The sequence below is a fragment of the Rhinoraja longicauda genome, chromosome 3 (assembly GCF_053455715.1).
Source record: "Rhinoraja longicauda isolate Sanriku21f chromosome 3, sRhiLon1.1, whole genome shotgun sequence".
NCBI lineage: Eukaryota > Metazoa > Chordata > Chondrichthyes > Rajiformes > Arhynchobatidae > Rhinoraja > Rhinoraja longicauda.
The window spans coordinates 97,442,419-97,457,327 of record NC_135955.1 but is presented as its reverse complement, the minus strand read 5'-3'; the positions used below and the strand labels follow the sequence as shown (position 1 = coordinate 97,457,327).

Genomic DNA, 14,909 nt, shown 5'->3' with positions numbered 1-14,909 from the left:
GTTGCTGTCAACATTGAGCATCCCATCAGCTTAAATGTTACTGAGTATCATGGCGTCAAATAAATGAACCGAAACGTCACCCATTCCTTCATGAGAATGATCAGCCATGATCACATTGAATGGCGGTGCTGGCTCGAAGGGCCGAATGGCCTCCTCCTGCACCTATTGTCTATTGTCTATAGTGTATCTCTGGAGAACATGGATAGGTGGTGTTTCACAGAGTGCTGGAGTAACTCAGTGGGACAGGCAGCATCTGTGGAGAACGTGGATAGGTGACGTTTCACAGAGTGCTGGAGTAACTCAGTGGGACAGGCAGCATCTGTGGAGAACGTGGATAGGTGACGTTTTGGGCTGACCATTCTGCCTGACCCGCTGATTTACTCCAGCGTTTTGTGCAGGAAAATAACTGGAGATGCTGGTACAAATCGAAGGTGTCAAAAAATGGTGGAGTAACTCAGCAGGTCAGGCAGCATCTCAGGAGAGAAGGAATGGGTGACGTTTCGGGTCGAGACCCTTCTTCAGACTGAAGAAGGGTCTCGACCCGAAACGTCACCCATTCCTTCTCTCCTGAGATGCTGCCTGACCTGCTGAGTTACTCCACCATTTTTTGATACCAGCATTTTGTGCCTGCCTTCGAATGGATAAAATACTTTAATGATAGTGTTTTTACACACGTTGGTTATTGTGGAAGTTTAAGTTTTACAGTTATGCAAGTAACATGCTTTTCAGCGACAGGAGCAGAACCAGGCCATTCAATCATGGCTGATCTAGGATAGTGTTAATGTGCAGGGATCGCTGGGCGGCACGGACTCGGTGGGCCGAAGGGCCTGTTTCCGCGCTGTATCTCTAAATCTAAAAATCTAAATCTAAAATCTATCTCTCCCTCCTAACCCCATTCTCCTGCCTTCTCCCCGTAACCCCTGACACCCGCACTAATCAATAATCGAGCTATCTCCGCCTTAAAAACATCCACTGACTTGGCCTCCACAGCCTTCTGTGGCAAAGGATTCCACAGATTCACCAAATCTGGCCAAAGAAATTCCTCCTCATTTCCTTCCTTTGTAATCCCGAGGCTATCACCTCTGGTCTTAGACTCTCCCACTATAGACAAATCTACTGGAATTTTTTGAGGATGTAACTAGGAAAATTGACAAGGGAGAGTCAGTGGATGTGGTGTACCTTGACTTTCAGAAAGCATTCGACAAGGTCCCACATAGGAGATTAGTGGGCAAAATTAGGGCACATGGTATTGGGGGTAGGGTACTGACATGGATAGAAAATTGGTTGACAGACAGAAAGCAAAGAGTGGGGATAAATGGGTCCCTTTCGGAATGGCAGGCAGTGACCAGTGGGGTACCGCAAGGTTCGGTGCTGGGACCCCAGCTATTTACGATATACATTAATGACTTAGACGAAGGGATTAAAAGTACCATTAGCAAATTTGCAGATGATACTAAGTTGGGGGGTAGTGTGAATTGTGAGGAAGATGCAATAAGGCTGCAGGGTGACTTGGACAGGTTGTGTGAGTGGGCGGATACATGGCAGATGCAGTTTAATGTAGATAAGTGTGAGGTTATTCACTTTGGAAGTAAGAATAGAAAGGCAGATTATTATCTGAATGGTGTCAAGTTAGGAGGAGGGGGAGTTCAACGAGATCTGGGTGTCCTAGTGCATCAGTCAATGAAAGGAAGCATGCAGGTACAGCAGGCAGTGAAGAAAGCCAATGGAATGTTGGCCTTCGTAACAAGAGGAGTTGAGTATAGGAGCAAAGAGGTCCTTCTACAGTTGTACCGGGCCCTGGTGAGACCGCACCTGGAGTACTGTGTGCAGTTTTGGTCTCCAAATTTGAGGAAGGATATTCTTGCTATGGAGGGCGTGCAGCGTAGGTTTACTAGGTTAATTCCCGGAATGGCGGGACTGTCGTATGTTGAAAGGCTGGAGCGATTGGGCTTGTATACACTGGAATTTAGAAGGATGAGGGGGGATCTTATTGAAACGTATAAGATAATTAGGGGATTGGACACATTAGAGGCAGATAACATGTTCCCAATGTTGGGGGAGTCCAGAACAAGGGGCCACAGTTTAAGAATAAGGGGTAGGCCATTTAGAACGGAGATGAGGAAGAACTTTTTCAGTCAGAGGGTGGTGAAGGGGTGGAATTCTCTGCCTCAGAAGGCAGTGGAGGCCAGTTCGTTGGATGCTTTCAAGAGAGAGTTGGATAGAGCTCTTAAGGATAGCGGAGTGAGGGGGTATGGGGAGAAGGCATGAACGGGGTACTGATTGAGAGTGATCAGCCATGATCGCATTGAATGGCGGTGCTGGCTCGAAGGGCTGAATGGCCTACTCCTGCACCTATTGTCTATTGTCTATTGTCTATTGGGAACATCCTCTTCCACATCCAATGACCTGAAACATTGTGAGGGAAGACACAACCAACTGAACCAGTTCTGTTCATTTTGCAAGTTCCAAGATAGATCTTCAAACAAGCCTGTATTGGCAACTTTATTTGGTGAAGGTTCGGGGGGAGGGGATGCAAAGTTCCAGAGGAACCCAGCAGATCAGGCAGCATCGTGCGGCACGGTGGCGCAGCGGTAGAGTTGCTGCCTTACAGCGAATGCAGTGCCTGAGACTCAAGTTCGATCCTGACTACGGGCGCCGTCTGTACGGAGTTTGTACGTTCTCCCCGTGACCTGCGTGGGTTTTCTCCGAGATCTTCGGTTTCCTCCCACACTCCAAAGACGTGCAGGTTTGTAGGTTAATTGACTGGGCAAATGTAAAAATTGTCCCTAGTGGGTGTAGGGTAGTGTTTATGTGCGGGGATCGCTGGGCGGCGCGGACCCGGTGGGCCGAAGGGCCTGTTTCTGCGCTGTATCTCTAAATCTAAAAAGAAAATCTGCAGAGGGGATGGACAAGAGACAATTTGGGTGGTGGACCTTCTTCAGACGGGGGGGGGGGGGGGGGGGGGGAACATTATTGAAAGAGAAGGGCGGCACGGTGGCGCAGAGGTAGAGTTGCTGCCTCACAGCGTCCGAGACCCAAGTTCGATCCTGACTTCCGGCTGCTGTCTGTACGGAGTTTGCACGTTCTCCCCGTGACCACGGCAATTTTCTCCTGGTTCTCCGGTTTCCTCCCAATCTCCAACGACGTACAGGTCGGTAGGTTAATTGGCTACGGTGAAGATTGTAGATTGTCCCCCTAGTGTACAACAGCTCTAGTGTACGGAGATCTCAAGTCAGCATGGACTCGGTGGGCCGAAGGGCCCGTTTCCGCGCTGTATCAATAAACTAAACTTAAGACTATCGAGCTTTGTGCACTATGATCACATGATCACATTGAATGGTGGTGCTGGCTCGAAGGGCTGAATGGCCTCCTCCTGCACCTATTGTCTATTGTCTATTGAGTCTCCAAATCAAAAGAAATCTGCTGAGTTACTCCAGCGCTTTGGTTACAACCAGCATCTGCAGTTCCTTCCTACACATTTAATCTGCTCCACTGTGAAATCTCCTCAAGGTATGCCGACTTTGAAGATGTTCTCCTCCGCTCTCTAACGAGAGTTCTGCAGCAACCTCTCTCACTCCTCCCCCTCTGTGATTCATCGTTGCCGACTCTGATTTGTTCTGTTCCTTTCCAAACCTCTAGTCTCCCCTCCCCCCGACTCTCAGTCTGAAGAAGGGTTTCAACTGGGGTTGCCAACTATCTCACTCCCAAATAAGGGACAAGGTGACGTCACCGCCCTGCGCCCCACGTGACCTCACCCAGCCAGCGGCCACGTGCTCCCGCTCCATCAATGGCGGCCGCCCGGGACGGGAGGCGGGTTGCTAGGCAACCTCCGTTAAGCGGCGCCCGGGCATCCAGACCTACAATGGAGACCATTGGACTATCTTTAATCAGAATTTAGTGGACTTTGTCTTGCATGAAACGTTGTTCCCTTTATCACGTATCTGCACACTGTGGACGGCTCGATTGTAATCATGTCTTTCCATTGACTGGTTAGTATACAACAAAATGCTCTTCACTGTACCTCGGTACACGTGACAATAATAAACAAAACTGGTCAAACTACCACAAATCGTAGCCTTCCACGCACCGAGCCATCCCGTGCATTCATGCCTGACGTACATATTTCTTCACTTGATTTCCCTCTTTAGCATTCTACTTTCATCTCTCTCTCTCTCTCTCTCTCTCTCTCTCTCTCTCTCTCTCTCTCTCTCTCTCTCTCTCTCTCTCTCTCTCTCTCTCTCTCTCTCTCTCTCTCTCTCTCTCCCTCCCTCCCTCCCTCCCTCCCTCCCTCCCTCCCTCCCTCCCTCCCTCCCTCCCTCCCTCCCTCCCTCTCTCTCTCTCTCTCTCTTTTCTTTCCCTGGCCAATAGACAATAGACAATAGGTGCAGGAGGAGGCCATTCGGCCCTTCGAGCCAGCACCGCCATTCAATGTGATCATGGCTGATCATTCTCAATCAGTACCCCGTTCCTGCCTTCTCCCCATACCCCCTGACTCCGCTATCCTTAAGAGCTCTATCTAGCTCTCTCTTGAATGCATTCAGAGAATTGGCCTCCACTGCCTTCTGAGGCAGAGAATTCCACAGATTCACAACTCTCTGACTGAAAAAGTTTTTCCTCATCTCCGTTCTAAATGGCCTACCCCTTATTCTTAAACTGTGTCCCCTTGTTCTGGACTCCCCCAACATTGGGAACATGTTTCCTGCCTCTAACGTGTCCAACCCCTTAATAATCTTATACGTTTCGATAAGATCAGGACCAAACGATATTTGCATTTTGCCACTGTACCAACATTTGCATTCAAAGCCATGAAAGTTTGTAGCTTCATTGCAGAATCCATTCCACTAACTTCTGACAGAGGAGACGAGCCAAGCTCCCAGTTGTTGACTTTGCACAGTGGTACAGCACACACTAGTGGCTGCAGTGAAGTATTTGTTTGTTCAACAACACACAACGAAATTGGCCTTTGTTTTTCAAAAAGAGTTGTGTGGCGTCTCTGAGAAAGAACCGAAGCGGGGAGCTTTTAGGGGAAAAAAGGAGCATCTCAATCTCTATTTTACAGATTCCAGTAGAGTCAAGTGTCATACAGCATGGAAACTAGGCCCTTCTGCCCAACTTGCCCTTGCTGACCAAGATGCCCAATCTACACTTCTTGGAGGAAGGAGGAAGTTCCCGTTAAAGAAAAATCGCCCCACCTGCACGTTCACAAGTTCTCAAGTGACAGGAGTAGAATTAGTCCATTCGGCCCATCGAGTCCACTCCGCCATTCAATCGTGGCTGATCTCTGCCCCCTCATCCCATTCTCCTGCCCTTGACACCCATTCTAATCAAGAACTTGCCTTAAAAATATCCACTGACTTGGCCTGCACAGCCCTCTGTGGCAATGAGTTCCACAGATTAACAACCCTCTGACTAAATGCAGCGCCGGAGACTCAGGTTCGATCCTGACTACGGGCGCCTTCTGTACGGAGTTTGTACGTTCTCCCCGTGACCTGCGTGGGTTTTCTCCGAGATCTTCGGTTTCCTCCCACACTCCAAAGACGTACAGGTAGGTAGGTTAATTGGCTGGGCAAATGTAAAAATTGTCCCTAGTGGGTGTAGGATAGTGTTAGTGTGCGGGGATCGCTGGGCGGCGCGGACCCGGTGGGCCGAAGGGCCTGTTTCTGCACTGTATCTCTAAATCTAAAAGAAAATCTAAACCTCCTTTCTAAAAGAGCGCCCTTCAATTCTGAGGGTTCATCCTCTGGTCCTAGACTCTCCCACCAGTGGAATCATCCTCTCCACATCCACTCTATCTGTGCCTTTCATTGTTCTGCAAGTTTCAATGAGGTTCCCCCTCAACCTTCTAAACTCCAGCGAGTACAGGCCCAGTGCCGACAAGCATTTACCATATGTTAACCCACCCATTCCTGGGATTGTTCTTGTAAACCTCCTCTGGACCCTCTCCAGAGCCAGCATATCCTTCCTCAGATATGGAGCCCAGAAATGCTGGGGTAACTGAGCGGGTCAGGTAGCATCTGTGGAGAACACATGTCTACTTTTTACCTGGCGTGCAATAGGTGGATACAGGTGAGGGGGGGTGGGGGAGAGTTTGGTCGGCAGATGGGTGGAGTGAATGACAAAGGCTAGAGATGAAAAGAAGTCAAAGGGATGTCAGATAAAAGAGAAGAGGAGTGAAATGTAAAGTGGGAGGGATATGGGGGGAGGGTGGTGAGAAAAAGGTGTCAACATCCTTACGCAGAAACAAGGAACTGCAGATGCTGGTTTACTACACAAAGTGCTGGAGTAACTGTGCGGGTCAGGCAGCATCTCTGGAGGACATTGATAGGTGGCGTTTTGGGTCAACACCCCTCTTCAGGATTATAAGGCTGAAGAATGGTCCTGAGCCAAAACTTTGCCTATCCATGTTCTCCAGAGACGTTGCCTGACCCGCTGAGTTATTCCAGTACCTTGCTCTGCCTCCGAACTTTGTTAGTAAACCTGGACTGATGATGGGCCATTCTTAGTCACGTGTGTGAACAAAAACATGAAAAATTGTGCAATACATCTCTTCTAATTCTGAAAGCTTTGCAGGTATATTGTTTAGGAAAATAACTGCAGATGCTGGTACAAACCGAAGGTATCACAAAATGTTGGAGTAACTCAGCGGGGTCAGGCAGCATCTCCGGAGAGAGGGAATGGGTGACGTTTTGGGCCGAGACCCTTCTTCAGAATGCAGAATGAAGAAGGGTCTCGACCCGCAACGTCGCCCATTCCTTCTCTCCAGAGATGCTGCCTGACCCGCTGAGTTACTCCAGCATTTTGAGATACCGCAGGTATATTGTTTTGTACTGTATATATATGACTTGTATATGTCCAAGTTTATCAAGTGAAATTTTTATATGTTAAAGCTGACAATGTTTGTTTAGGGACAGAGGTCAAATATGCCACAGAGGGCAGTGGAGGCCAAATCACTGGATGGATTTAAGAGAGAGTTAGATAGAGCTCTGGGGACTAGCGGAATCAAGGGATGTGGGGAGAAGGCAGGCACGGGTTATTGATTGTGGATGATCAGCCATGATCACAATGAATGGCGGTGCTGGCTCGAAGGGCCGAATGGCCTCCTCTTGCACCTATTTTCTATGTTTCTATGACTGGTCACGAGCGTGACCTCACACGGAAGCATTTTGTTCATAACTCCTCGGTTTTATCTTACAAACTCTGCGAATATTCTTTTAGATAGCATAATAGTTCTGCAGGTAGGAAAATAGCAATGAATAAGATTAATCTCTGACAGGGATTTTTTAACGTATTACTTCATGTGATGACGTCTGGCCACACGTGTGAGATTTTGGTTCACTTTCCAATGAACGGTCGGGCAAACGCCTCCGCTGTCACGCTGTGAAAACGGGGAGGATGAGATGGAGTTTCTTCCCCGCAGGCCATCAGGACTGTTAACTCCCAGGGACTAATTTAATTTACTGTATTAATTTACTTTTTGTGTTAAAAAAAATTAATTCTATTCCGTTTTGCACTTACATTTCACTGCACATCTTGTATATGTATGTGACAAATAAACTTGGCTTGACTTGAATGGTGCTGATGCTCTGTGGCCATACATGGCGTTGAAAGCAGTGTGATAAGGAACAGTTGTACAGGGCATTGGTGAGACCGCACCTGGAGTATTGCGTACAGTTTTGGTCTCCTAATCTGAGGAAAGACATTCTTGCCATAGAGGGAGTACAGAGAAGGTTCACCAATTGATTCCTGGGATGGCAGGACTTTCATATGAAGAAAGACTGGATAGACTCGGCTTGTACTCGCTGGAATTTAGAAGATTGAGGGGGGATCTTATAAAATTCTTAAGGGGTTGGACAGGTTAGATGCAGGAAGATTGTTCCCGATGTTGGGGAAGTCCAGAACAGGGGGTCACAGTTTAAGGATAAGGGGGAAGTCTTTTAGGACCGAGATGAGAACGTTTTTTTTCACACAGAGAGTGGTGAATCTGTGGAATTCTCTGCCACAGAGGGTAGTTGAGGCCAGTTCATTGGCTATATTTAAGAGGGAGTTAGATGTCAAGTCAAGTCAAGTCAATTTTATTTGTATAGCACATTTAAAAACAACCCACGTTGACCAAAGTGCTGTACATTTGATTAGGTTCCAATAGAAAAAAAAATGAAAACATACAGTAGCACGCAAACAGTTCACAGCGCCTCCTCAATGAGCCTCAAACGCTAGGGAGTAGAAAGATGTGGCCCTTGTGGCTAAAGGGATCAGGGGGTATGGAGAGAAGGCAGGTACAGGATACTGAGTTGGATGATCAGCCATGATCATATTGAATGAATGGCGGTGCAGGCTCGAAGGGCCGAATGGCCTACTCCTGCACCTATTTTCTATGTTTCTATTCCAGTGGTTTCTCCCCACCCACCCTGACAATGAAACACAGCAAGTCCATTTCACCAGTGCGATGACCACTGTTAGTTACACTGGCCTATTCAGCACTGACAGGACGCAGAGAGTAACAAGAATGATCATTTCATCTATTCCAGGTATTAATTATTAAGAATAACATTACCGCTTGAAGCACCCTCAAGGGTGAATGCATGTTTTATTCCAAGTCCTTTCATAGTGCCATAAACATTTAAAATCACCATAACGGACCTCAGCTTAACATGTCATCCTTTTGACATGTTAAAACATGGCGTGAACTCAATGTATCGGTCTATGTTCAACCTGGGTGTCACGGTGGCGCGGCGGTAGAGTTGCTGCCTTACAAGTCAAGTCAAGTCAAGTCAAGTTTATTTGTCACATACACATACACGATGTGCAGTGAGATGAAAGTGGCAATGCCTGCGGATTGTGCACAAAAAAAGAATTACAGTTACAGCATATAAATAAAGTCAATAAAGTTACTATAGTGTAGACAAAAATGTAGTCTCTGGAGTTATAAAAGTTGACAGTCCTGATGGCCTGTGGGAAGAAACTCCGTCTCGTCCTCTTCGTTTTCACAGCGTGACAGCGGAGGCGTTTGCCTGACCGTAGCATCTGGAACAGTCCGTTGCTGGGGTGGTAGGGGTCCCTCATAATCTTGCTTGCTCTGGATCTGCACCTCCTGATGTATAGGTCCTGCAGGGGGGCGAGTGTAGTTCCCATGGTGCGTTCTGCCGAACGCACTACTCTCTGCAGGGCCATCCTGTCCTGGGCAGAGATGTTCCCAAACCAGACTGTAATGTTGCCGGACAGGATGCTCTCTACAGCGCCAGAGTAGAAGCAATGACACTCAGAATTTCCTCAGTTGTCTAAGGTGGTAAAGGCGCTGCTTTGCCTTACCCACCAGTGCGACAATGTGCGTTGCCCATGTCAGATCCTCTGTGATGCGGACTCCCAAGTATTTAAAACTGCTCACTCTATCCACAGTAGACCCATTTAACTCCGCCAGAGCCTTACAGTTCGATTCTGACTACGGGTGCTGTCTGCACAGAGTTTGTACGTCCGAAGGAGGAGCCAGCGCTGCCGTTGCAGCTGCGGATTGCCTGCAGTCCATCTGTCTTTTGTGTTTTTTGTTGTTTTTGTATGAATTGTAGTTTTAATATGGTGTAGTGTTTGTATGTTATGTTTGGGGGGGTGGGGAGGGAGGGAACGGGAACTGTAAAATTCTTTCTCCCGAACGGAGACGCGACCTTTGTTTCTGTGTCGTGTCTCCGTTCCCGCTGCGGCCTACCACCACCGGCCATGCACCTGGGACCACCTGGGGCTCTAGTTCGCAGAGCCCGCGGCCCGGACTCACCACCTGCGGCGCTGGCTGCCTGCGGATGCTGCAGGAGCGGCTGCGATTCGTCTCCGGAGGCTCCGGCGCGGGCCGCGTGGACGTCGGAAGCCCGCAGGCCCCTGGGTGGGGGCCGACATCGGGAGCTCTGGCAGCGGCAGAGGCAGCGTGTTCGCCCGCCTCGAATCGCGGGGCTTGGGTCGGCCCGCCGCGGACCTTTCACCGTCCGGCGCGGCCTGAAATAGGCCGTGGACCTTTCACCGTCCAGCGGGGGCTTCAATATCAGGAGCCCCGACCGCCCCGAGAATGATCAGCCATGATCACATTGAATGGCGGTGCTGGCTCGAAGGGCCGAATGGCCTCCTCCTGTACCTATTGTCTATTGTCTATTGTCATTCGGCCCTTTGAGCCAGCACCGCCATTCAATGTGATCATGACTGATCATCCAAAATCAGTACCCCGTTCCTGCTTTCTCCCCATATCCCTTGATTCCGTTAGCCCTCAGAGCTAAATCTAACTCTCTCTTGAAAACCAAACCTCCAGCGAATTGGCCTCCACTGCTTTCTGTGGCAGAGAATTCCACAGATTAGTTTAGCTTAGTTAATAGCTTAGTCGGGAGGAACTGCAGATGTTGGTTTAAACCGAAGATAGACACAAAAAGGTGTCATCAGTCCGAAGAAGGGTCTTGACCTGAAACGTCACCCATTCCTTCTCTCCTGAGATGCTGCCTGACCCGCTGAGTTCCTCCAGCTTTTTGTGTCTGCCTTCAGCTTTGGTAATGTCTGTCACGTGTACCGAGGTACAGTGAAAGGCTTTAGTTTGCGTGCTACCAAGTCAAAGGACAGACTATACAAGATTACAATGGCGGCACAGTGGCGCAGCGGTAGAGTTGCTGCCTTACAGCAAATACAGCGCCGGAGACTCAGGTTCGATCCTGACCACGGGTGCTGTCTGTACGGAGTTTGTACGTTCTCCCCGTGACGTATGTAGGTTAATTGGCTTGGTAAAAGTAAAAATTGTCCCTAGTGTGTGTAGGATGGTGTTAATGTGCGGGGATCGCTGGGCAGCCCGGACTCGGTGGGCCGAAGGGCCTGTTGCCGCGCTGTTTCTCTAAATCTAAACAAAAATCAAAAATCTAAGCCGTCCACAGTGCACAGATAACGGATATTGTAGTGCAACTAAAACAGACCAACAACAGATCAACAGAACCGAAAGTGTGAGGTTATGTTTACATCGATAACCACTGAAGGGATGAACCACATCTATCCAGGCACAAAATTTAGAAACAAAATAGCAATTAATTACGATGTATTATAAATGCATTAATCACAGACAAAAGATATATTGTAGATGCTGGAATCTTGATCAAAACAAAGGAAGCTGGAGGAACTCAGTAGGTCTGGCCCCACCTGGGAAGGGAATATACAGATGATGCAGGAAAGAACTGCAGATGCTGGTTTAAATCGAGGGTAGACATAAAATGCTGGAGTAACTCAGCGGGTCAGACAGCATCTCTGGAGAGAAGGAATGGAATGTTGGCCTTCATAACAAGAGGAGTTGAGTATAGGAGCAAAGAGGTCCTTCTGCAGTTGTACTGGGCCCTGGAGTATTGTGTGCAGTTTTGGTCTCCAAATTTGAGGAAGGATATTTTTGCTATTGAGGGCGTGCAGCGTATGTTTATTAGGTTAATTCCCAGAATGGCGGGACAGTCGTTTGTTGAAAGACTGGAGCGACTGGGCATGTATACACTGGAATTTAGAAGGATGAGAGGGGATCGTATCGGAACGTTTAAGATTATTAAGGGGTTGGACACGTTAGAGGCAGGAAACATGTTCCCAATGTTGGGGAAGTCCCGAACCAGGGGCCACAGTTTAAGAATAAGGGGTAGGCCATTTAGAACGGAGATGAGGAAAAACTTTTTCAGTCAGAGAGTTGTGAATCTTGGAATTCTCTGCCTCAGAAGGCAGTGGAGGCCAATTCTCTGAATGCATTCAAGAGAGAGCTAGATAGAGCTAGATAGAGTCAGGGGGTATGGGGAGAAGGCAGGAACGGGGTACTGATTGAGAATGGTCAGCCATGATCACATTGAATGGCGGTGCTGGCTTGAAGGGCCGAATGGCCTACTCCTGCACCTATTGTCTATTGTCTATTGAATGGGTGACGTTTCGGGTCGAGACCCTTCTTCAGACTCTGAAGAGGTTCCTTCTCCGTTCCTTCTCTCCAGAGATGCTGCCTGTCCCGCTGAGTTACACCAGTATTTTGCATCTACCTTCAATGTACTGGTCAATGATGCATCGGACCGGGATTGAAGGGTCTTGCCCTGAAACGCCACCGACCCTCTCCCTCCACAGATGTTGCCTGACCTGCTGAGTTCCTCCAGCACTCTACATTTTTAATCAAGATCCAGCATCTAAGATATCTGTCTTTCGTCTGTGGGGCGGCGCGGTGGCGCAGCGGTAGAATTGCTGCCTAACAGCGCCAGAGACCTGGGATTGATCCCGACTAAGGGTGCCGTCTGTACGGAGTTTGTACGTTCTCCCCGTGACCGCGTGGGTTTTCTCTGAGATGTTTGGCTTCCTCCCATACTCCAAAGACGTACAGGTTTGTCGGTTAGACAGATAGACTCAAAAAAGCTGCAGTATCTCAGCCGGCCAGGTAGCATCTCTGAAGAAGGGTCCCGACCCGAAACGTCCTTCTTTCCAGAGATGCTGCCTGTCCCGCTGAGTTACTCCAGCATTTTGTGTCTCTCTTCGGTTTAAACCAGCATCTGCAGTTCCTTCCTACACAGGTTTGTAGGTTAACTGGTTTGGTATAAATGTAAAAACTGTCACTAATGTAGGATATTGTTAATGTGCGGGGATGGCTGATCGGTGCGAACTCGGTGGGCCGAAGGGCCTGTTTCCACGCTGTATCTCTTTAGAGACCTCCATTGAATGTGCCCTCATTGGCTAAGGATAGTCCTAAACTTAATTCTAATTGTACCGTGAGCACAAAACCAGAGGCAAAACCCTTAAAGATAAAATGAAAAGTTGAAATCTTGTTTTTTTTGCAAAAGATGATCGGTTTGTGAAGGATTTCATATCCAAAGTTTACCCAGCGGAGAAGCGCATCAAAGGAGTCCACACACACATACATACACACACCCCACACACACACACACACACACACACCCCACACACACACACACACACCCCACACACACACACACCCCACACACACACACACCCCACACACACACCCTACACACACACACACACCCCACGCACACACACACACCCCACACACACACACACACACACACCCCACACACACACACCCCACACACACACCCCACACACACATACGCACCCCACACACACACACACACACACCCCACACACACACCCCACACACACACACACACACACACACCCACACACACACACCACACACACACACACACACACACACACCCACACACACACCCCCACACACACACCACACACACACCACACACACACACACACACACACACACACACACCACACACCACACACACACACACACACACACACACACACACACACACACACACACACACACACTGCAGGTGCAGAAGCTGATGTGATTTTAGGACTGCAAGAAACGATGTGAACTGGGAATTATTTAATGCTGCTAGGGTTTGCTGAAGACACTTCAAAGACGTACATGTTTGTAGGTTAATTGGATTGGTATAAAATGTAAATTGTCCCTAGCGTGTGTTGGATAGTGTTAGTGTGCGGGGATCGCTGGACGGCGCGGACCCGGTGGGCCGAAGGGCCTGATTCCGCACAGTACCTCTCAACTAAACTAAAAAAGTCCAACTTTTTCATAGTACGCTTAATTGGCGCTGACTGTAATAAGGTCAGGTTCCATTAGCTGAATCAAATATTCTGGATGATCCGTCATACATGACTGATGAATACCCTCTGTACTTAAACACAAAATATCCCAAATGGATTATAAACCAGGCTAAAGATAGACACAAACAGCTGGAGTAACTCAGCAGGTCAGGCAGCAATTCTGGAGAAAAGGGATAGGTGGCGTTTCGGGTCGAGAACCTTCTTCAGACTGAGGTATTTATTTCACAAAATGCTGGAGTAACTCAGCGGGTCAGGCAGCATCTCAGGAGAGAAGGAATGGGCGACGTTTCGGGTCGAGACCCTTCTTCAGACTGAGAGTCAGGGGGAAAGGTAAACGAGTGATTTCGACAGTGATGTAGAGAGGTATAGAACAAATGAATGAAAGATGTGCAAAAATGTAACCACGATAAAGGAAACAGGCCATTGTTATCCATGGCCTAGGTGAAAACAAGTTTACAACAATGAGACGCAACAAAACGACCTTGAAGCTGGTACGACTTGGGGGGGGGTGGTGGTGAGAGAGGGAAAGCAAGGGTTACTTGAAGTTAGAGAAATCAATATTCATGCCGCTGAGTCGTAAGCTGCCCAAGCAAAATATGACATGCTGTTCCGCCAATTTGCGCGTGGCCTCACTCTGACAGTGGAGGAGGCCCAGGACAGAAAGGTCAGTGTGGGAATGGGAGGGGGAGTTGAAAGTGTTTGGCAATCGGGAGGTCAGGTAGGTCCAGGCGGACTGAGCGGAGTCTCATTGTCCCAGCTTCAAAGTCGCCCACAGGCGGCACCTGTGGTCAGGATCAAACCCAGTCTCTGGCGCCGAAAGGCAGCAATCTACCACTGCGCCAACGTGCCACAGTAGGACGAATTTACAGAGAATGTCGACGGCAGGAGTCAAACCCAGACAACATGTATTCAATAGACAATAGACAATAGGTGCAGGAGGAGGCCATTCGGCCCTTCGAGCCTGTACGCACCGCCATTCAATGTGATCATGGCTGATCATTCTCAATCAGTACCCCGTTCCTGCCTTCTCCCCATACCCCCATATCCAGTGCAGGAAATAGCTTAATAATGGCACATGTATGATTAAACAAGACTAAATTAGTTTAGTTTCGAGATACAGCGCGGAAACAGGCCCTTCGGCCCACCGGGTCTGCGCTGACCAGCGATCCCCGCACACTAACACTATCCTACACACACTAGGGACAATGTTTACATTTACCAAGCCAATTAACCCTACAAACCTGCACGTCTTTGGAGTGTGGGAGGAACCAGAGAAGATCTCGGAG

The 14,909-nt window shown here is 48.6% G+C and overlaps 1 protein-coding gene across 3 annotated transcripts in view; it reads right to left on the bottom strand.

The window, feature by feature from the left end:
- The window catches only part of LOC144592204 (microtubule-associated serine/threonine-protein kinase 4-like), a 344,807-nt gene that overhangs the window by 250,231 nt on the left and 79,667 nt on the right, over positions 1–14,909 (bottom strand). The gene's annotated exons all lie outside the window — the stretch shown is intronic.